Here is a 22,931-nt window from a genome sequence, read left to right on the forward strand (position 1 = left end):
TTTTCTCTTATTCTTTTAATGCTTTTGTAGAATCCAATGTTTTGGTGTTGGCGATGCATTGTTTACATATTTATTTGCATTACCCTAATGCAAATATTCAAGTCTTGTGTCGTTGCAGCTACTCTGTCTCACTAACTCCTCTATCATATGTCCTATCTAGTGATGAAAAGATGTATGGGAGGATTGAACACAAGTCATAAATCCTTCATTTCTTCTTTCCTCCAATTTCCTATCTCCATATTCCAAAATTAGATTATTGGTATGACATGGAAGGGTTTGACCTGCACGGTCATGTCGCTGGGTCAAGGAGCCGTGCTAACTTGGCGGGGTTCAACCTGCCCGATCAGATCGTGGGGTCAAGGGACAGCGCCTTTACAGGATTTCTGGGAGCAATGCCCTCGGAACAAATTTTAAATGTACAAATAGTTATAAGCAATGTAAGGGGAAGCAACAAATTGTCAAGATCAAATAGTTGGATGAAGCGAACAAATTTTAATTGTAAGGGAGGAACTCATATTTGGTCGTGAATGTATTTTAAATGTATAGACTTATCAATATCAAAACAGGGGAAGCAACAAATTGAACAAGAAAATAAAGAGAACTACAATCAGACCAACGTCTCGATGAACTTCAATATCAGGGGCATCAATGTACAAAAAGTCAGTGTTCTAATAAATATGTGTCAAATTAGAATATGCCCTAATAAATATTTTTTAAGGCACTTAAATAAAAATGTTTTAAAATATGTGTCATTAAAAGTTAATTTTTTTGTTGTGCTATTAGACTGTGACGCCCTGGATCTAATGGAAGGATTGGATCACTTAAACCTAGAATTAATTTATTCATCCATTAACTAAACACAACTAGAGATACTAAAATCCAAAAAAAAAAAAAATTATATAATCCATTCCATCCAAAACATAAATTTAATAATCCAATCAACTTCCAATTGTCTATACATCAAAATAAATAAAATTGGATTACAAAAACTAATACTTCAAACCTAGAAGATCTTGCTCCTATGCTTTATCTATTCTATCAGACCTTTACCTTTTCTTGAAATATCTGGACTGAATGATCATCACAAGCTTAGTGGACTCCCTCCCTTACCCATCACAGATATTAATATCCAATAAAAAATATTAAATAACAAAAAAATATAAAGACTTACAAAGAAAAATTAAAAATATAAACAAAACATGAACAACCAGAGTTTCAATGTATACTTAATCCCATGGTTATCATTTTTACCTATATAGCCACTTTTAAAGAAGTTTCTCAAGTACAACACAAAGCACTTATTCTCATACATCACTTTCACTTCACTGTCACTTTTCATCAAAATTTGTATAGATTTTCAGAGTTTATTGATGCTTAGTTCAGAACATTTCTTAAACTTCAATTCATGAGAATATTAACATATGAAATGTAATTGTTATAATATGCATATCCTAATCCCTACTTAACTCTACTTTCACTTATATGTTACTTTACCTCCCACACTTGTATCTAGCAAGTGGAACCAAAATCAAAACTGAATTGTGCCACATAATCTCCTACATCTACTTTTAATAAGTGGGGCCAAAATAGAACATATAAGGCCCTTGTAACATATTAAAGAGTGCATTTATTCACATATCAAAATATCTTTAATGTCATGCTATGTATAATTCAAATGCAATGCAATAGAAATTAAAATAAAAATCTATTGCAGTAATCAGCTAATGTATGAATTACTGATAAAAACTACATTACTTATAAAATATAATACTCCTTAAAATTTGTACCCTTTCAATGTCTAATTTCAAAAGAAGATTCACATGAGTATTTTAAGACTTTTATAAAACTATTGCATTTGCCAGAAAATCCTCAATTCAATAATAAACTCAAAAATTCAAGTAGAAAAAACCAACCAATAAAATCTCAAATTTATATAACCAAAATGCTCATAATAAAGAGTATAATAATATACTAAAACTATACGGTGAAAATTTTGTAAGACTAAAGAATAACATATTTCTTTCATATTTTTTTATAAACTTAATGGAATTGAAATTAGCGACGGTGGTTTAGGATTCTACCTGGTGCTCTACAATATCCCAAATAGGCCCAACAAATAAATTCTGAGTTTTGGCCTCCAAATTCTTTATGCTTCCTTCTCTTTCCTCATTTCTCCTCCTTCTCACCCTTTCATCTCTGGCAAGGTTGGCTTGGGAATGAATTATGTAACTAATTTTTTAGATATTTTATTATTTAAAAATCACTAACTTGACCAAATGTTGTGGTGCCCCAACTTTAAACCATAGTTGCACTCCCAAAAATTTTTTTGACTCTCCGAAAATCACTTCACATGAGACCAGGTACCATGGCAGTGCCACCCAACACCATAGCTATCATAATCCTGGATCTATATTAGAAGAATTGCATGTATTTCATTTTAATTATTTAACTAGAGTTTACCAATGAACAATGAAAAGAAACATGATTGTATTTTTGTCTTGTATTGAGCCTCATATCATAAGATCCTTATACTTTTCTGAAAACATATAAAATTATATAATAAGCATATATCCCTGCAAGTAACTAAAATCTTACAACTGAAATCAATGCAAGTTAAAAGAGAGTAATATTTTATAAATCATATAAAAATATATGCATTAATGTCTATACTGATTATTTGTATCAAATTATCTTTTTATAGTTCATCGCATCTCAATCCATTACACCATCAATAACAATATCAGTATAGTGTTCGTAGTTGTGTCAGTATCAATATTCAAATATTCAATGAGTGTATATTAAGGGTATCTTGCTCCGGTACATATGACTCTGAATTAGTCGTCCCGACTCCTTATAACTCCCAATTAGCGAATTTACGTGGATTAAGCGAGTATCACGTGGAGTTATCATATCATGTATTTGATATCATTCAACACTTCATTTAAAATAAAATAAAATCATATCAAATTATTCAAAATGATCAAATCTATAATATATCCAAATTTACACGATGAAAGCTTATGAAATCAGAAGAAAATGTAATTTTTAGAGATTTAGGAGAGAACAATTTTTAGAAATCAAAATTGAGAATAGAAGTAAGAGATTAGTCGCTTACAATAAATGGAACAAAACATATAACATGAATGGATGACAAAATTGATCCAAATATCTTTCTCTCTCCTCTCTCATTTCCCTCTTTCAATTCTTCCTGCCAGAGCAACCATATGAGAGAGTCGGTGGTGTAAGGCATGAATATATATATTATTCATCGCCTAGCGCTACAACGCTCATCAAATCAGTGCCAAAGTACTCTACTTTATAATTTATGTTTTTCAAATAAATTTATTTCTCATATTTGTGTTATTACGCACAACCTTTTTTTTCTATTTTTTGTCTATTTTTCCGAGTGCTTAATGTCGCGACGATGCCAATCTTGTTACTTTTCTAACTTGGATTTTCACTTCTCTAACTCACTTCTTGACTTATTCAATACTTCTATTCAATACTTCCTTAAAAACTCTAAGACTTATACTTGTCAATCAAATTAAAATTAATGACCATTAATGAAATATTACTTAAATTTCTGACGATGAATATTACACAAACAATCCCATCCTATTAATGTCTGACTGTGGATATCCCTAAAGCACACATACTTATCTTGTAAAAGATAGATATTAGAAATACATTCGTCTTTAAAAAATAATCAATACAAAGATTGTTTTATTTTTATATTGATATAAATGTGCTATAATTAACTACGTACACATTATTGATTTTCTTGTATTTCTTAGGTGTGCCCATGAAATTCTTCCACAGTGGGTTCTCATTCCAACATATCTTTCTATAAAAAGTTACCATAAATATTAAGAGTATATGTTAGGAATATAATAAAAATATCAACTTATTCCTACAAATATTCCCATATGCTCAATATGTGGTATTGAGTTATTTGTGAACATATCCCTTAAGCATGTTGAGCACCTATGCTCGAAACTTTTTCCAATCTTTTGATGATTTTATGGCAACTAGTAAAACCAATCTACATATAAAAAAGAATTTGTTGTTGTTGCGGGCTAGAATATATGCGACGGTAGAGTTAGTAAGTATTCGCCTCAGCGTTGCACGGATATTCAGCACACAAACAGAAAGTGAAAGAACACTATGATTTTTATGTGGAAATCCTGGAAAGGGAAAAAACAACGGGGCCATGCCCAGTTGAAAAAGTTTCACTAGTGTTTGTTTGAAATACAAGAGGCTGACTCGTCTGTAAAAGTTAGGACGATCATATTACAATGAATCACTTCTGTATTGAAATCAAGATACAATGTTGGGCAGAGTTCCGGCGTTACTTGGAGATCGGGCGGAATTCTGGCGTCACTTGAGCGTCAGGTTGAATTTTGGCATCTCTTGGGCGTTGGGGAGAATTCTGGCATCACTTGGGCCTCTAGCAGGATTCCGACATCACTATGGCAACCGGCGGAATTTCGGCGTCACTCGGGCGTCGGGCGGATTTTCCGGCGGTGGTCGTGGAGGAGTCTTCCCTCCAATCCTTCTCTTCTTCTTCTTCTCTTCATCTTCTCTTCTTCCTCTCTTCTTCCTCTCTCTCTCTCTTGATTGGGTCCCCCCTCAAGAGAAATGAGGAGCCTATTTATAGATTTCCTGGAGTGGCATGTCTTGTAAATGGGCATGAGATCATGGGCAAATTGGGAGTGGTCGGATGGACGACTGATATCGAATCCCTTGATCGTGCACCGTTCATCAGATATTTGAAGGTCTTAATGATATCAGAAATGGGCTCGTTGGATTTGTCTCGTCGAGCTGCTAGATTCGACTATAAGCTCGTCAAATTCGAAAACCGTTTGGTAACTCAAATTGTGGTATGAACTTTCCAACAGCGCTTCGGGTCCTTGATTTGGACTCATTTGAGCTCGGATTGAGTCGAATTTGGTGTCGTTAGGTTTGTATTTCTGAGACACTTAGTTTGATAATAAGTTTGCAAGATCGGAGTTCAGGTGATCCCAGATTTAATTTTTGAAGCTTCTGAGTTGATTTTGCCTCGAGATTTTTGCCCAATAAAGATAATCGGAACTGCGCGACAGGCCCACTGGCCCGCGCAGTGGCTCGCCTGCGCAGCGGCTCACCTGCGGCTAGCCTGGGCCCATGCGCACCTTGCATGGGCCCGCCCGCACTGCATCTGGGGCCAGCCTGCTGGCCCGCCAGACCCGTGCTGTTTGGCGGTCGGACTCCGGTTCGAGACCACCACTGGTAGTTGCCCGAACCGCCAGCCCAATAAGATTTTTTTTTTTAATCCAAAAAAAATCCTGAAAAATTCCAAAAAAATCCAAAATAAAATTTCAAAATTTTTTAGAAAAATCCAAAATATTCTAGAAGCCTCTCCCCTCCCCCGTAGGGCATGAGAGAAACCTGCACCTTCTCTTATTCTCCCTCTGGCTTTCTGATAGTTTAGGCTTTCCGCCATCCAGTAGGTGACTCCTCTTGTATAGAAGTTGGAGATTTCCCCTCCACTTCTTTCTTTCTCCCCCATTTTTTCTTCCTATTCTAGAGACTTTTCGATAATTTTCGTAGGTGATTTTCCCTACTCAGATTAACGCCCCTCTTTAGTAAAGGAGTAAAAATGGGTGATCATACGTCCACCAGAAATCCTCCTGCCAAAGAAGATCGCCGCGTCGCCCAACCTGATGGTTCAAAGAAGGTTCACAAGGCGCCAAAGACTAACGATGTTATTTCCACCATCACTGAGGATTCTTTCATCTCGTTTAGGAAAAATTTTCATTTTCCTAACGATCTGGTGATGAAGGTGCCGACAAGATCTGATCGTGCCTGTTTTCCTCCTCCGGGATATATGACAGTGTACGAATTCAGTTTGCGAGCTGAAATGCAGTTTCCACCGTCTCCTGAATTGATTGACATTATGATGGTCTGTGGAGTGAGTTTATCTCAATTTTTCTACAGGGCCATGTCGATCGTAATGGTCATGATCGTACTTTTCATAGACCGTGGAGTGGTGCTATCTCCAGAATGCCTTTCTCAGATGGGGCGTCTCCTTAGTGATACGTATGGTCGTATCTCCTTCAGGTCCAAGTGGTTAGATATTCGCACTCGCGACCCTTCGAAAGGTTGGATTAGTGACTTCTTTTATGTACAAAATGATTTGAACCTTCAAGAAAAATGGGGGAAGTTAAGGGAGTTGCTCGTTCCCCTCCATATTGGAGCAGAATATTTATTGAAAATTCTGAAGCTTTGTGATTTAGAAGCCCTACATTATGAGGTGCATTATTTGAGTAGATATATAGATGAAAAATACTTGTTCAAGGTGGGACTATCTACTCAAGCAGGAAGATCACATGCACAAATGCTGAAGAGGTCTGTGAAAGTTCCAGAGATAGTTCCTCAAAAGAATCACTCCAAGCGACCAGGTAGTGAAGGAGATTTACAGGCACCGAAGAAGAAGGCAAATGAAATTTTGACAGTTGCCGGTAAAGGTCCTTGCATCTCTCCGTCCAAGTCATACATTCCAGAAGATGTTTTGAAACATAAGTGCATTGGTCGTCGACAGGCTGAGGAGATGGTGAGTTCACCTTTTCTTCTTTCCATTTGTATTATATTAAAGGATATACATCTTTTACATATTTTTGTTTTTTCATTTGGAACAGCATATTGATTTCTAGCTTCAGATGAATAAGATCTTAGATGATTGGAACAACGAGTTTGTGAAGGTTAAATACCTTCAAGAGGAATACAAGAAAAAAATATGACGGCAAAATGAAGGAGTTTCAAGCGGTGGAGGAGCAGTTAGGATAGTGTAGAGCAGAGCTGGAAAACAGAATAAGTTCAGCCTCCTCATAGAACGAGTGAATGGATCGCCTGCATATAGAGTTGGTAGATGCTCAGGCGGCGATCAACCAGCAGGCGAAAAATCAGCAAATCCTTGAAGCTGAGAATAAGAGGCTCCAAAGTATGCTGTCAGAGAAGGAAGCCCAGTAGTTTTCGTCTACAGTCATAGAAGAGTTCAAGAAATTTTATGCCTTTAAGATTATTATTGAGGACCACGTTCAGGAAGCTCACAATCATATTTATGATGTGGAGGTGAAGGCTTTGAAGGCAGAGTGCTTAGAGGATGGCTTCATCAAAGGATTTATGATGGGCGTTCATGTAGTGCATCGTAAGACAGGAGCGGAGATCGAGGGGTTGACTCCCAGCCAGGCTTCTAGTGATCCTTCTTCTAACTATAGTGGTGAAGAGTTAGAGAGTGAGTTGCAGCAGGCTTTTTCCCTGGAGGAGGATGAGGATGATATTGAGATCTTGTAGGATGACTTCGATTGTACCACTTTGTTTTCTTTCTAGTGATTATATATGTGTCTGGTGTTGTTGTTTTCATATGATGTACTTGATGTTTCAGTGATATATATAAAAAGATATTTCACTTTTTTACATGCATATGAAATTGACTCAAATATTTTGATAGCCTTTTTTGGAATTAAGTGAATACGAGAGATATCCTCCTTGGATATCTTGACCTATCCGAGGTTGTTAATCAAAGCATTTGCTTGATGATTTTAACCTGTATGGAAGAGGTTGGATCAAATCCCCCTGGGATTGATCGTCCAGTGATTGAGATACAATATAGATTGTATATTTGTCGAATCACATAAAAAGAGTTTGAGGAGAAGAAATAGTATTACATCAAAGTGAATATCACATTACTATATTATATAAGACAGTACAATAATTCCCTAGTAAAACTTAGGGATATGAAAAAGTGTTCTTCTACAACCAACACATAAGGGGTATACGAAAAACTTGAAAGATACAAAGCATAACCACTTGAGGGAATACAATACAAGACAAATACTACCAATAACATAACACCGGATAAATAATATTATCAACGTCTACTGATAGTACTTGCAAAGGTTACTGACATTCCAAGTCCGAGGGAGCATTTTTTCACTAGTATCCTTTAGTTTGAAGGTTTCAGGCTTGACCATAGCCCCCACCAAATAAGGACCCTCCCAGAGGGGGGAGAGCTTGTTACGCTGAGGGCCTTTTCCAGCAGCTTCAATGCTTCGCAAAACTAAGCCCCCAATGGAGATAGGTCGAGGTTTCACTCTTCAATTGTAGTGATGAGCGATCCTTTGGTGGTATGCAGCGGTCCTGAGTGAGACTTCATCCCTTATTTTAGGGAGGATATCTAAATTTGTTTTGAGCGTCTCCTCATTATTACTAAGGTTGAAAGTTTAAACCATATTGCTTGGGAATCCAATATCCACCGGTATGACTGCTTCTATACCAAAATAAAGGTTATACAGGGTTTCTCCTGTAGGAGTTCTGGCTGTGGTCCGATAAGCCCAGAGGACATTTGGGAGTTCTTCAGCCCATTGCTCCCCAGCTTTTCCTAGGCATGTCTTTAGCCCTTTCAGAATTTGTTCGGTCTGTAACTTCTGTTTGCCCATTTTCTTGAGGATGGGCGACAGCTGTGTGAATGAGATGAATATGAAAATCCTTACAAAAAGATGTGAAGATCTTCCCAATAAACTGTATCCCGTTGTCAGTGATGACTCTCGCAGGAATGCCAAAGCGACAGACTATATTTTTCCACAAGAATTGCTTAGATTTGCTTCAATAATTTTCGCCAAAGGTTCTGCTTCCACCTATTTGGTGAAGTAATCTACAGCCAGGATAATAAATTTTCGTTCTCCATTGGCTATAGGGAAGGGTCCCATTATATCGATTCCCCATTGGGTGAAAGGCTAGGGACTCTACAGTGATGCAAGCTCCAGAGCAGGTGTATGAGTGAGATTGGAATGTAACTGGCAGTTTTTGCACTTTGGAGTAAACTGAAATGTGTCTTGTTTCATTGTAGGCCAATAGAATCCCTATCTCATGAACTTGTAAGCCAACGCTCTTCCTCCTAGATGTTCTCCACACACTCTTGAATGAACTTCTCGGAATGCGTAATCAACTTCTGAAGGTGGAAGACATTTGAGATACAGTCCGGTGAGTGCACGCTTATATAACTCATCACCAATAATGATGAAATTTGCTGCTTATCTTCGAAGTCGCGTTGCAGCCATGAGGACTTCAGGTAGTACCCCATTCTGTAGAAAAGACAAGATGGGATCGATCCAAGATGCCTCTTTTGGTTCATCGATTGACTATATAACCCACGGACCTTGAATACTTGGAAAGTCGATCTCCTCGATACACTTTCTTTTATAAACATCTCTCGTTGTTGATGTAGCAAATTTGGAAAGAGCGTCTATTCTCTCATTGTGCTCTCGGAGAACATGTATAATCTGATGCTCTTTTATATAGGCGAAAAGTAACTTCACAATGCTACAATACTAGGCCAGTTGTGGATTGTGTATATCAAACTCCCCTTCCACCTGAGAGATGAGTAATTATGAATCAGTGTGGATTACTAAGTTCTGCACCTCACAGTCAATTTCTAGTCTCAATCTAGCAATAAGGGCCTCATATTCTGCTATATTGTTTGTTCGTTGGGAACTTGTGTCGGAGCCAATACTCAAGGGTAACTTTCTTCGACAAGATAAACAGAATTCCAGCTCTAGCGCCAGAACTCCTAGATGCTCCATCGACATACAACGTCCAGCTTGGAGGAGAAGGCGAAGCGCTTGGTTAAACATCTGATACTAGGATGGTGCATTCAACTACAAAATTTGCAAGTGCTTGAGATTTAATATAGGGTCTAGGCAAGTAGTGGATTTCAAATTCTCCCAGCTCTATAGACCACTTAACGAGCAGTCTACCCAAAGCTTCTGGCTTTTGCAGGATACTTTTCAGCATCAGATTTGTGTAAACCCCAATTACATGGGCTTGAAAGTAAGGGCGTAGTTTTATGACAAAATAAACTAACGCCAATGCTGTCTTATCTACTAAAGGATAACGTCCCTCTATTTCAGATAAAATCTTACCGACATAATATATGGGACACTGTACATCATTTTCTTCTCGTACCAAGATCAAACTAACAGCTTGGGCAGAAATAGCCATAAACAAATACAACTTTTCTCCTGGTGTCGGCTTAGAAAGTAGTGGCGGGGATGCCAAATACTTTTGTAGCTGTTCAAAGGCTTCTTGGCATTCATCAGTCCATTAGAATCCAAAGCTACGAGCACCTCTAAGTACCTTGAAGAAGGGCAAAGATTTATCTCCTGAGTGTGCCAGGAAATAAGATAGTACTGCAATTCTCCCATTTGGCTTTTGAACCTCCGTGATATTCTTCGGTGGCACCATATCCCTTAGTACTTTGATCTTTTCGGGATTAGCTTCAATCCCTCTATGGGTTACCATAAACCCCAAAAACTTTCCAGAAGTGACTCAAAATGCGCATTTAGTTGGGTTAAGTCACATATTATAATGTCTCAATAAATGGAAATACTATTTCAGGTCAGAGATATGTTGAGAATTTTTAAGACTATTTACCAACATATCATCCACATACACCTCCATAGTACGTCCAATAAGATTTTTGAAAATCTTATTCATGAGGCGTTGATAAGTTGCTCAAGTATTTTTGAGCCCGAACGGCATCACTCGATAGCAGTATAACCCTTTATCCATTTGAAAGGCTGTCGCTTCTTCATCAGTAGGATTCATCTTTATTTGATTATAACTAGAATAAACATCCATAAAGCTCAACATCTGATGTCCTGAAGTGATATCAACTAGCTGATCAATATGAGGAAGCGAAAAGCTATCTTTTGGGCAGGCTTTGTTGAGATCCGTATAATTTATACACATTCTCCAAGCTCCACTCCCCTTCCGAACTATGACAACATTTGCTAACCAAGTTGGATAGTGCACCTCTTGTATAAACCCGGCGTCCAAAAGTTTATCTACTTCCTACTCGATCGCTTGTTGACGATATGGAGAAAAGTTTTGTTTATTTTGGATAATCAATTTGCACGTCTGATTGATTTTGATGGAGTGCACTATCACTTCGGAGTCGATTCCGGGCATATCTGTCGGACTCAATGCAAAAAACATCCTAATTTTCACGCATAAATTTTGTGAATTCTTTCTTCTCGTTGTCTGAGAGAAGTGATCCAATCTGCACCGTCTTTGAAGAATGTTCTTCAGATACAGATACAGTAGTAAGGTCTTCTACAAGGGAAGCTCTCTGAGGGATATCTTTGCTCCGGAGATCAACGTCCTCAATGCTCAAGGTAACCATTGGTCATGTCTTGACTTGCCTAAGATAACAGGTTTGTGCTACCTGTTGATCTCCACATACTACACTGACTCCTGCCATGGTAAGGAACTTCAACTTGAGGTAAGGGATAGAGGCGGTGATTCCAAAAATTGATTGGAGCTGCCTCCCAAAGATAGCGTTGTAAGCCGATTCTGACTTTACAATGATAAACTGAATGGAGTGTGTAGTCTGTCGAGGAAATTCTCCAAGTATAATTAGAATACTTATTATCCCTTCTGCTCGTACCGGTCGATTATAAAATCCATATAAAGGACCTACAGTAGGCTGAAGCTTTTCTCTTGAAAGACCCATATTGAGAAAAGTTGAGTAGAACAGGTCATCTACGGAGCTTCCATTGTCCAGAAGAATTCTTTTAACGTTGTAACACGAGTCCCTATCCCTGTATTAATCAAAAACGAGTCTTTATGAGGGGTTTTTACTCCCTCTAGATCAGAGTCATCAAATGTGATGGAATAATCGATACAAGCCTTCTTTGGAGTTGGGTTCTCATCTACAGCTAAAAAGACTTGATCAGATAGAAATGGGCCTCCAGCGAATGTTTCAATTTTAATAATTGTTATTTGGTTATTCACTTATTATTTCTGTTGTTGATTTTGCCCCCCAGCAGGACGAGCTTCCTCTCGGGTAGGTGAATCCTGAATAAACTCTCGAAGATAACCTTGGCAAATAAGTCTTTCAATCTTCTCCTTGAGTATCCTATAGGCCTCGGTAGTGTGGCCATGAATACGATGAAAATAACAGTACTGATCTTGATTTCTTGTGTTTTGCTTCAAAGGATGTGGCAATTTCAATGTATCTTGATCTCGAACATCCATTAATACATTTGCTCGAGATGTATTGAGTGGAGTGTACTCCTTTTCTTGTTAAGGTTCTCATCGTGGCAATGGAGGCCTAGGAGGCATATTGTTCTTCCCTTGCTTCTTTCGTTGTGAGGATTAATTATCTATTCCAGGTGCACCCTTGCGCTTCCCGCTAGTCTGCTCAAACTACTTTCTATGAGCATTTATGGCCTCATCTGTAGAGATTTGTGCCTTCACATGATGGATCAGATCAGTATATGAACCCACAGTGTCGCGTATGAGTGCCGAATAGAAGGGCCAGCATGAAGGCCACCAAGAAAGACCCCTCCGAGCAATTCAGGGTCTACTCCTAGAATCTATCGAGCCTTAGTGGAAAATCGCTAAAAATACTCCTTTAACGATTCTCCTTCATTTTGACGGATCTCGGAGAGATGGGAAAAAATCTTTAGCAATTTTTCAATTAGCTACAAACTGTTAGACAAATATTTTGGCCAATTTGACGAATAAAGAGATCGTTCCAGACGAAAGCGAATAAAATCATATTCGAGCCTGTCCTTTAAGGGTGGCAGGAAAAACCTGACACAGAAGTGAATCTGAGGTTCGCTGAATATGCATGATGGTTCTATAGTGGCCGATATACTCGTACGGGTCGGATGTCCCATCGTAAGACTTGATGATAGGTAGTTTGAAGCCAACTGGAATAGGGTGCTGAAGAATGGCTTTAGTTAAAGGTGATGGCTCGTGGAAGTCCCGCTGTCGAAGGATTTGCCTCATATCTCATCTGGGGAACTCTTCTCATACTAATCTCCGTAGTTCATGACGTAGAGCATTGTGAGGGAGCTCAACAATGTGTGGTTAGGTTGAGTTTTCAAGGAGATCTGGGAGAATACGAGGCTGTCGAGTTGTAGGTGACGGATGTGTAGAACTTGCTGTATCGGCAAGCTCATTATCCTGACGTAACTGCGAATGCCTCCTTGGTGGAGGAGGAGTAATCTCTACTTAAAGATGTTCGAGTTGAACATCTTCAACCAGTGGTGGAGCTCGAGGGAGAACTTCCTCCCGCTGTGGTAATACTGGAAGCCGAGTTTCTCGTAGGAGTTGAAGGATCTCATTCTGAGACTCTTCCATTTTTCGGATTCTCTCTTCTAGAGAGGGTCCCGAGGTTCCTTCACCAGCGACATTTTGCCCCCAAGGATAGAAAGAGGCAGATATAGGGCGTCTATGATTTATAGACTGATTTTTGGACTGGTGGGAGTTGGAGTGAGAAGCTCCAACGATGCAGCTGATGCGCCTGTGGACCATCGTAGCAATAATTGAAGTTGTGGAATAAGATTCCCACAGACGGAGCCAAACTGTTCTGGGCTAGAATATACGCGGCGGTAGAGTTAGTAAGTATTCGCCTCAGCGTTGCACGGATATTCAGCACACATACATAAAGTGAAAGAACACTAGGATTTTTACGTGGAAAATCCTGGAAAGGGAAAAAACCACAGGGCCACGCCCAGTTGAAAAAGTTTCACTAGTGTTTGTTTGAAATACAATAGGCTGACTCGTCTGTAAAAGTTAGGACGATCAGATTACAATGAATCACTTCTGGATTGAAATCAATATACAATGTCGGGAAGAGTTCTGGCGTAACTTAGAGATTGGGCGGAATTATGGCGTCACTTGAGTGTTAGGTTGAATTTTGGCGACTCTTGGGAGTTGGGGAGAATTCTGGCATCACTTGGGCCTCTGGCAGGATTCCGACGTCACTCTGGCATCCGGCGGAATTCCAGCGTCACTCGGGCGTCGGGCGGAATTCCGGCGGTGGTCGTGGAGGAGTTCTTCCCTCCAATCCTCTTCTCTTCTTCTTCTCTTCTTCCTATCTTCTTCCTCTCTCTCTCTCGCTTGGGTCCCCCCTCATGAGATATGAGGGGCCTATTTATATATTTTATGGAGTGGCATATCTTGTAAATAGACGTGAGATCATGAGCAAATAGGGAGTGGTCGGATGGACGGCTGATATCGAATCCCTTGATTGTGCACCATTCATTAGACATTTGAAGGTTTTAATGAAGTTAGAATTTGGCGAACTTGGGCTCGTTGGATTCGTCTCGTCGAGCCGCTCGATTCGACTATAAGCTCGTCAAATTCGAAAACCGTTTGGTAACTCAAATTGTGGTACGAACTTTCCAACAACGGTTCGGGTCCTTGATTTGGACTCATTTGAGCTCGGATTGAGTCAAATTTGGTGTCGTTAGGTTCGTATTTCTGAGACGCTCAGTTTGATTATAAGTTTACTAAAATTGGAGTTCAGGTGATCCCATATTTATTTTTTGAAGCTTCCGGGTTGATTTTGCCTCGAGATTCATGCCCGATCAAGATAATTTTTTGAGGATATATCAGTTGTAATGACTCAAAAGTAATATAAATTTAATTTAATTTTATTAAAATCTATTTCTTAAAATTTGTGAAACCATATATGGCAATTTTTTTTTTAGAATTTAATTCCATAACATACAAGGAGCATCAAATTTACTCATTATATCTCTAATTGTATGGGTAGTGTACTTAGAGAAGTTAGAGCTATATAAAAAGCATATTAGTAGAACAAAAGTGTAAGCTAGAATTTCAAAATAAAAAGAATATCAATTACTTACTTTTCCCTTTCAGTCTCAATGTATACATGACACTCATAATGAGGCGTTTGTTGATTAGGATAGTGGCATATGTTTAAATTTGATGTGTATTCATCAAGCATTATTAAGGATTACTCCCATTCACACATCCTTCTTCTCTGATTTAGGCATCATTTGGGACAGTTTTCTTTCTACTTCTTAAAGCAACTTCCTATTAATTTTGGTATTAAGACTTCATTTGGGAAGGCTTTTTACTGCTTCTTGAAGCAGCTTTTTAGTACAAAATTTTTTAACAAAAAAACTACTTCAAAAAGTAGTAAAAAAGGAGTCCCGAACGAAGCCTTAATGTGAGTTAAAATTGAGTTGTTGTTTCTAAATTATTTTCATTGGCTGATTTTACTAGCTGCAAAACTCTTCTTCTACAATACTCCTTCCATATTCATTCTTATTTATAAGTTATAATTTTCTTTTCTTTTTGTGTCTATTAAAGTGTTGAAAATATTATCAAAAAAGTTCTCAATTTGCATCGCGTTTAAGTTATGTCAAATTAAATTTAACCTCTAGCATGGTAGATCCTAACTCCTCTTAGTCCTATTATGATTAACACCATTATTTAGGAGCCTTCTATCTACTAATATAGGTAAAACGTGCTAATTCATTGTAATATTTGTCCTTCACTCAATTTTATTGATGGGTTTGATTTTCCAATTATACTCTTTAATAATTCAACTCTGTTTCTTCTAAACAAATTATCAACATGTAAGAATGTCTAATGACAATCAAATTATATATTTTTGCCATCACATTTCAACGAGAATATTTTTTATAACTCTATTTAACAAGTGCTGATTACTGGCCATCATGAAACTTTAAACATATAAGTCAAGTTCAATATTTTATGATTCTGAAATAAATAATTGATATGTGATCAAAATGCTTCGATGTTTCAACATTTAATGGTTGACTCAATATATGTCACTTACACAATTTCTTGTGATGTCATCTCATATGTCCAATATAACTTAAAGATGTAAATAAACTTTTTAGCTATGAAATAAGACGCAAATAATGTAATAGCCTGTATTTTGATCCAGATAAATAAATTTTTTCAAGAGTTATTATAATTCAAACTTGAATACCATCTTTAACTTAAAGATATATTTTATTGTGTTTTAATTACAAGATTTTTTTTTTTTTTTTTGCATTGGTGAAATCCTTAAAAAATTGACACCTGTTGATATAAGTGAGGATTTTGGGACAATCAAATGTCCATTTTGTAAACTAACTTCACCAACGTTTTCTAAATAAAATAATTTATTTTATGAATAAAATATTTTAATTTCTAAGACCATTTTTTTCTTCATTCGGCCCAAACAGAGATTTGGTTTGAGAAAAATAAGAGAGAAAATGAAACTTGAGATTTGGAGGCCATAGAGATTTTAAAAATACAACAATTTTTGTTTGCTTAGAAATTTATTTTGAGGTATAAAAATAGTGATTTAGTTCAACTAAAATTTCATGATATTATTTTATGCAATATCTGATAATTTGGTTAAATTCTAAAAATATGAATTTTTGCTTAGTATGATTTTGTTGTTTACAATTATATAATTTTGACATTTTTTGAAATTAAGCTTAATTATACTTTATTTGATATAATGTATTGAAAATAAATGTGGATATCTGATTGAGATTACTATTTATAGTGTTATAATAAGACTGTAGATATGTGATTGAGATTACTATTAATAGGACTATGATAATAATGTGTGTGAAAGGCAAGTAAAAATTTGATGACCCATTGGTTGGAGACTGATTGACCTATATAGGATGACGAGCCAATGGAGAATTAATGGTGAGCCAACGAGTTTTTCTTTAAATGTTGTGATTTAGTATTATTCTTTATTGATTCACGTGATACTGATTAGGAGTTATAAGGATATGATTACTGTGTCAACATGCAAATAGTGACGACTTTATTTACCTAGCCAATAATTTACTAACACTAATATGATATTGAAAAATATCGTGATAAACATAATTTTTACTTATTTAGTGTGACTATCAAAATGAACGTTATTGAGATATTATTTTTATTATTGTATAGATTTATTATTATCACTATTACTCATTTATTGATACCAAAAAATATAATATATATATTGAACATTGGATATACATGGTATATTAAGCATGTGAGCATTTAATTAAGTAACTGATTTAATATTGATATAGAATAACTGGATAGTATATATATATTCATACATGTATTTTACTATATTGATTTAATTTTGACAGTTTTTATTAATAATTTGATTTTATGGCTTTATATCATTTCTCTACTAATTATAGAATTGATATGACAATTGCTTTAGTGATTTGACACTCATACTAATTTACTATCTTTTGTATGATATAGTTTTATTTTTTATAAACAAATTAAATAATCATGTGAATGTTATTATTATGATTTGATTACTAACATACATATTACTCATTTATCTTATATTGAGTTCAGTTGTAAGTTTTGGTTACTTGTTAGGCTTTTAAGCTCATTATATTTGGTTAAATGATTTTATATCAGGATAACAAAATATGAGTGTGAGACTAATCAGGATTCTTCAGGTTTTATTCTTTTTTTTATTTTAGTTATACTTTTGTACTCATGATAGAGTAATTATAACGTGATTTTATAGATCCTAAGTAATGTATATGATTTTTTGGAATTAAATACAGATGTATATATTGATATTTTGATCGATAATTTATTTCTGTTGTTATTAAGATTGATAATATAAATTAGGTAACACTTATTATTATTTATTAAAAGATAAAAGAAAAATTCTTCCAAATTAGATTCTAGGGCGTTACTCCAGCATCACGATGCTTTTGACCCGACATAATAGCGCTGCATATTTAATCTAGAGTTACCATAGAATAGAGAGCTCAACACTGTAATGTCAAATTCTAGCACCCCAACGTTGCTCCCCTTGCATCGTTATGCTCAAAAGCACATTGCCTAGCATCGTTATGCTCAAAAGCACGGTGCTACAATACTCTAATTTAGAAATTTGAGATGTTTTAAATAAATCCATTTTAAGAAGTTTTGGTCATTATAATCAACAACAACATTATCATCAAGCCTTTGTCTCACCACGTGGGGTCGGCTATATGAATCCTTTTTCTCCATTGTGTCATATTAAAAGTCAAATTTTTGTTTAAATCTAATAAAGCAAGATCATTTCTAATATTTTCTAACAAAGTCTTTTTTGGTTTACCTCTACCCTTCTTAACATAAGTCAATTCTAATACCTCTACTTTCATAATCGGGTCATCAGAAGGCTGCTATTTTATGTGACCAAACCATTTAAGGCGACTCTCTCTAATCTTATCTTTCAGTGGAGCTACTCCAACCTTTTCACATATATTCTCATTTTGTATCCTATCTCTAAGGGTAAAACCACTCATCCACCTAAGCATCCTCATCTCTGCAACACTTGACTTAGTATTATGTTTCTCTTTTAATGATAAATATTCAGCACCGTAAAGCATTGCAGGTCTCACCACCATCTTATATGATTTTCCCTTAAAGTTTGTGAGGGACTTTTCTATCGCACAATAAGCCCGATTCCTCTACTTAAACCATCCAACTTAAATTCTGCTGATAATATCCCTATATATTTCACCATCACTCTGGACAAAAGATTCAATATATCTAAAACATGCACTCTTATTAATGACTTAAACGCTCAAAGTCACAATCTCCTCACTATGTCTATTACTACTAAAATTATACTCCATATATTCAGTTTTAGATATACTCAAGCGAAAACCTTTAGATTCTAAGGTTGACCTCCATAATTCAAGTTTACCTTTAACTCCCTCTCTAGTCTTATTAATAAGAAGAATATCATCAGCAAAAAAGCATACACCAAGGTATATCCTTTTAGAAATGTCTATTGAGAACATCCATTACTAAAGAAAAAAGATATGAGCTTAAGGTTGAACCTTGATTTAACCCAATCGAAATAAGAAAATACTTGGTCAAACCACATTGTTTTTGAACACAAGTACTAACTCGTGCTTATATATCTTTAATGATTTGAATATATGCATTCTTAGCTCTTTTCTTTTCAAGAACTCTCCATAGCACTTATCTTAGAACTTTATCATATGCTTTATCTAAATTAATAAATATCATATGCAGATCATTCTTATTCTCTCTATGTTTCTCCATCAAGTCTCTCAATAAATGTATGACTTTCATAGTAGACCTACCTGACATGAATCCAAATTGATTTTGAGAAACATTATTATCATGCCTCAACCTACGCTTCATAACTCGCTCACATAGTTTTAAAGTACGACACATTAACTTAATTCCTCTATAATTCACACAATCTTGCGCATCACCTTTATTCTTAAAAATAGGAATTAACACAATCATTCTCCACTCATCTGACATCTTTTTAGTCTTCAAAATAGTACTAAAAAGTTTAATAAGCCAAAAAATTCTTTCATCTCTTAAGTGTTCCCACACCTTTATTGGAATATCATCATGTCCAACAGCTTTTCCACACTTCATTTTCTTTAAACCCTCTCTAACTTCGATTTTACTAATACATCGATAAAACATAAATCTTTCTTTTTCATTTAGGGATCTAAGGTCACTAAAGTCAATCATATTTTCACATTCTACATTAAAAAGTTTAGCAAAATATCCCATCCATCTTTGTTGAATATCATTTTATATAAAAAATTATTTTTGATATTTATCCTTAATACACTTCACTTGAATTAAATCCTTATTACTCCTTTCTATTTGTGTGACTAACTTATACATATATCTTTCTCTCTCATTTGTATCTAATATATTATATAAATCATTAAAATTTAAAACTTTTCATCACATATTACTTTATTAGATTTCTTACGTGACTCTTTATATATTTTTTAATTATAAGCATTTTTATAACATTTTTTTTATTTTTTATTTATTCTTACACATTTGGATTACACCACTAATTATTTTTTTTATTAGGAAGTTTTCCCTTTAATACTCCAAGCATATCTTTTGCAATATTCTTAATATCACTAGTCACTTTTTTTCACATAACATTAGCATACTCATGCATATATAAAATCTTTAGATCTAAAATGTTACTCTTAAAAATATTTTTGTAAATATTCTTTAAATGCTCCATCTAATCCTAGAATGTTGTTTTATTTTATTTTATTTATTTTCTATCTTTTTTATCTTAAAGTCCAAAACTAATAATCGATATTGGGTACATAAATTTTCACTTGGGATAACCTTACAATCTTTGTAATCTAAATGATCTAATTTTCTTATAAGAATATAATCAATCTAGATTTTATTCTATCCATTTTTATAAGTGATGAATTGTTCATCTTTTTTCTTAAATAAAATATTAGCAATTAAAAAATTATAATCTGACGAAAAATCTAATATGGACTTATCACTTCATTTGTCGTTCCAAACACATGACCATCATGAATATTTTTAAAATCATCTATCTCTCAACCAACATGTCCAATTAAATCTCTTCTAATAAAAATTATTTCTTCAAAATGTATCTTTTATATTAATTCTTCTAAGTTATTTCAAAATTTTAATTTTGAACACATATCCAAATTTACTTGAGGAGCATAAACACTTATCTTATTAATAATCTTAACATCAACAACAATCTTTAAAACTATAATTCTATCTCCAATTTTATTTATTTTTATATCAATATTCTTCAAACTCTTATCTATAATCACCCATATACTATTTCTAGTATGACTCCTACCCGCATACCATAATTTACATCATAAACTATTAATCTTCTTAGCCTTCTCTTCGACTCATTTAGTTTTCTAAATGCATAGAATATTTATCTTCATATGAATTATAATATATATTAATTTTATTAATTTTTCTGTAAAGGAACATATAGGAGCACTTCATCATATGGTCTATATTGATTCTCTTGATCAAATTTCATTCTTTCAACATTTAGGTGTCTTAAAGATGTCAAAATTAAGTAATATTGAGCTTGTTGGATTCATTTTGTGGAGTATCTCAATTTGATTATAAGCATACAAGATTTATAGAACGCTTGATAGTGGATAATAGTTTTATAGCAAAACTTTATTGCTCTATGATTTATTGGTCATGGAAAAGCAGAAATCTGATTAAGCATGGTGACCGTGAGCTAAGCTTGAATACTTTAGCTGCTAATTCTATTAGCTTTGCTTCTAATGCCGACACTAATCTATTCGTGGATCACTGGGGTGTTAACCAGCTGAATCAGCTGTCCTCATTTTGGCACCCTCCTTCCCCAGGATGGATTAAAGTCAACATTGATGCATCTTTAACAAAGTCTTATGTTGGTGGAATTGGAGGAGTTTTTAGAGATTCTAAAGGAAGATTTTTGCTTGCTTTTGGAGTATCTTGCACCCATTGGGATAATGGTACTTTGGAGTTGATGGCTTTTCGGTCCTTGAAGATGATCATCATGGAGTGGATGTTGGATGCTAAAGGAATCTTGGTAGAAAGTGACAACATCAATGTTATTAAGCATCTGCAAAAGGTAGTGGATCAAAAGAGTCGAAATGATCCAAATGAAGGAATGGAAGATATTTCATTCTTGGATGGATTTGGTAAGTTTCTTTTTCATTTTGCAAATAGAAAATGCAATAAATTAGCTAATTTTTGTGCTAATCATGCTTTAGAAGGTGATTTTTGTTGGGAAGAGTTGGGTTACAATAATATTCCTCCTATGTTTCTTCAATTGTTAAAGGAGGATTGTGATAAGTTTTTTATCACTTAGTAGTTTGTAATAACTTCTTTGTTTTTTGGTTTTAATGCAATTTGGCATTTCCTTCAAAAAAAAAAAAAAATTTAATAATAGAGAATTGAAATGATGGAACGTACAAAATTACAAAAAATTTCTTAAGTTGTGCACACAAAGGAGACATGCATACAGATATCTACAAGAGCGCACTCAGAAATTAGAATATGAAATTACAAAAAAAATAATAATCCTTCTAACCTAACATCATCATTATTAAACTTATCCCACATTCTTCTAATATGTTAGATTCATTCATTCTTCTTGAGTGTAAAAGACTTATTGACAATGGTTGATAAGTTTATACAAGTTCCTAACCATGTTATTTATTTGACATATCTTCTAACGACCGTATTCTGCCCTAAAGACATACTAACAAAACCTTCCACATTCAGACCTTCAAAAAGCAATTCAAACTAATATATTCCCTATTATTTAGTGCCACCAAATAGTTCATGAATTAAATCATTCTTTTTTAAATCTATGAAAATCGTTGCAATTCTCTCTATATCATACCATTGATTTCCATGGCATTAAGGCCACTTTAGATTATAAATCACATGAATATGAGAAGCGGTAAGGATCAACAGAGAGAAAGAATGTCAGGAGCAAGGCATTTCATATTCATCTTCAACTGACCTCAATTACAAAACTTTGAAATTAGTGTCATTAGTGGGGTTGCAAAAACTTTATTCAAAAGCATATCTATATATAAAATTAAATCCTCAGCAATAATATTCTGATCAATAATATGATTTAAGCTTTCTAATATTTTTTATAGGTACATGAGCCCAGATTCTTAAATTTGTTATGCATTAGATGTTTTAGGGGGAAGGTGAACTAACATATAATAAACTTTAGTATACTCTTGTGATTTCCTTTGGACATCCACCATAGTTACATATTTCATTTGTGAATTAATTTATGTTTTTATATTGGAAAGTATATTATGCACACATCAACAAATGAAGAAAAAAATCATAAAATGTATTCACGGGTAATGATATGAGATCTATAGGTATCCTGGGTTCTACCCTACACTTCAAAGGACGATTTTCCATTGGTAGGTCTACCAAAATATTAAAAGCACACCCAATCATAGGAAATAATAAATGCCAGCTTTCTAAACTATTGTTAGGAAAACAACATAGCAGATTTCCCACACTTGTATTTAAGCTTCAATTTGTCCATCAATCATTGGGTGAAGGCAGATGAAAGCTTTAGTTGGATACCAAAAAAACTTTAATAATTTTTTTTTCAAAATTAATTGACAAACCTAGCATCCCTATCAAATACAATGGAAATGACAGATAAACTCTCAATAAATAACCTTTCAATTGCAAAAAAAAATAATAATAATCTAGTAGTGATTGAATAGCACCATTTTTAA

Source organism: Dendrobium catenatum, unplaced genomic scaffold, assembly GCF_001605985.2.
Source record: "Dendrobium catenatum unplaced genomic scaffold, ASM160598v2 original_scaffold_274930, whole genome shotgun sequence".
NCBI classification, from domain to species: Eukaryota; Viridiplantae; Streptophyta; class Magnoliopsida; order Asparagales; family Orchidaceae; genus Dendrobium; species Dendrobium catenatum.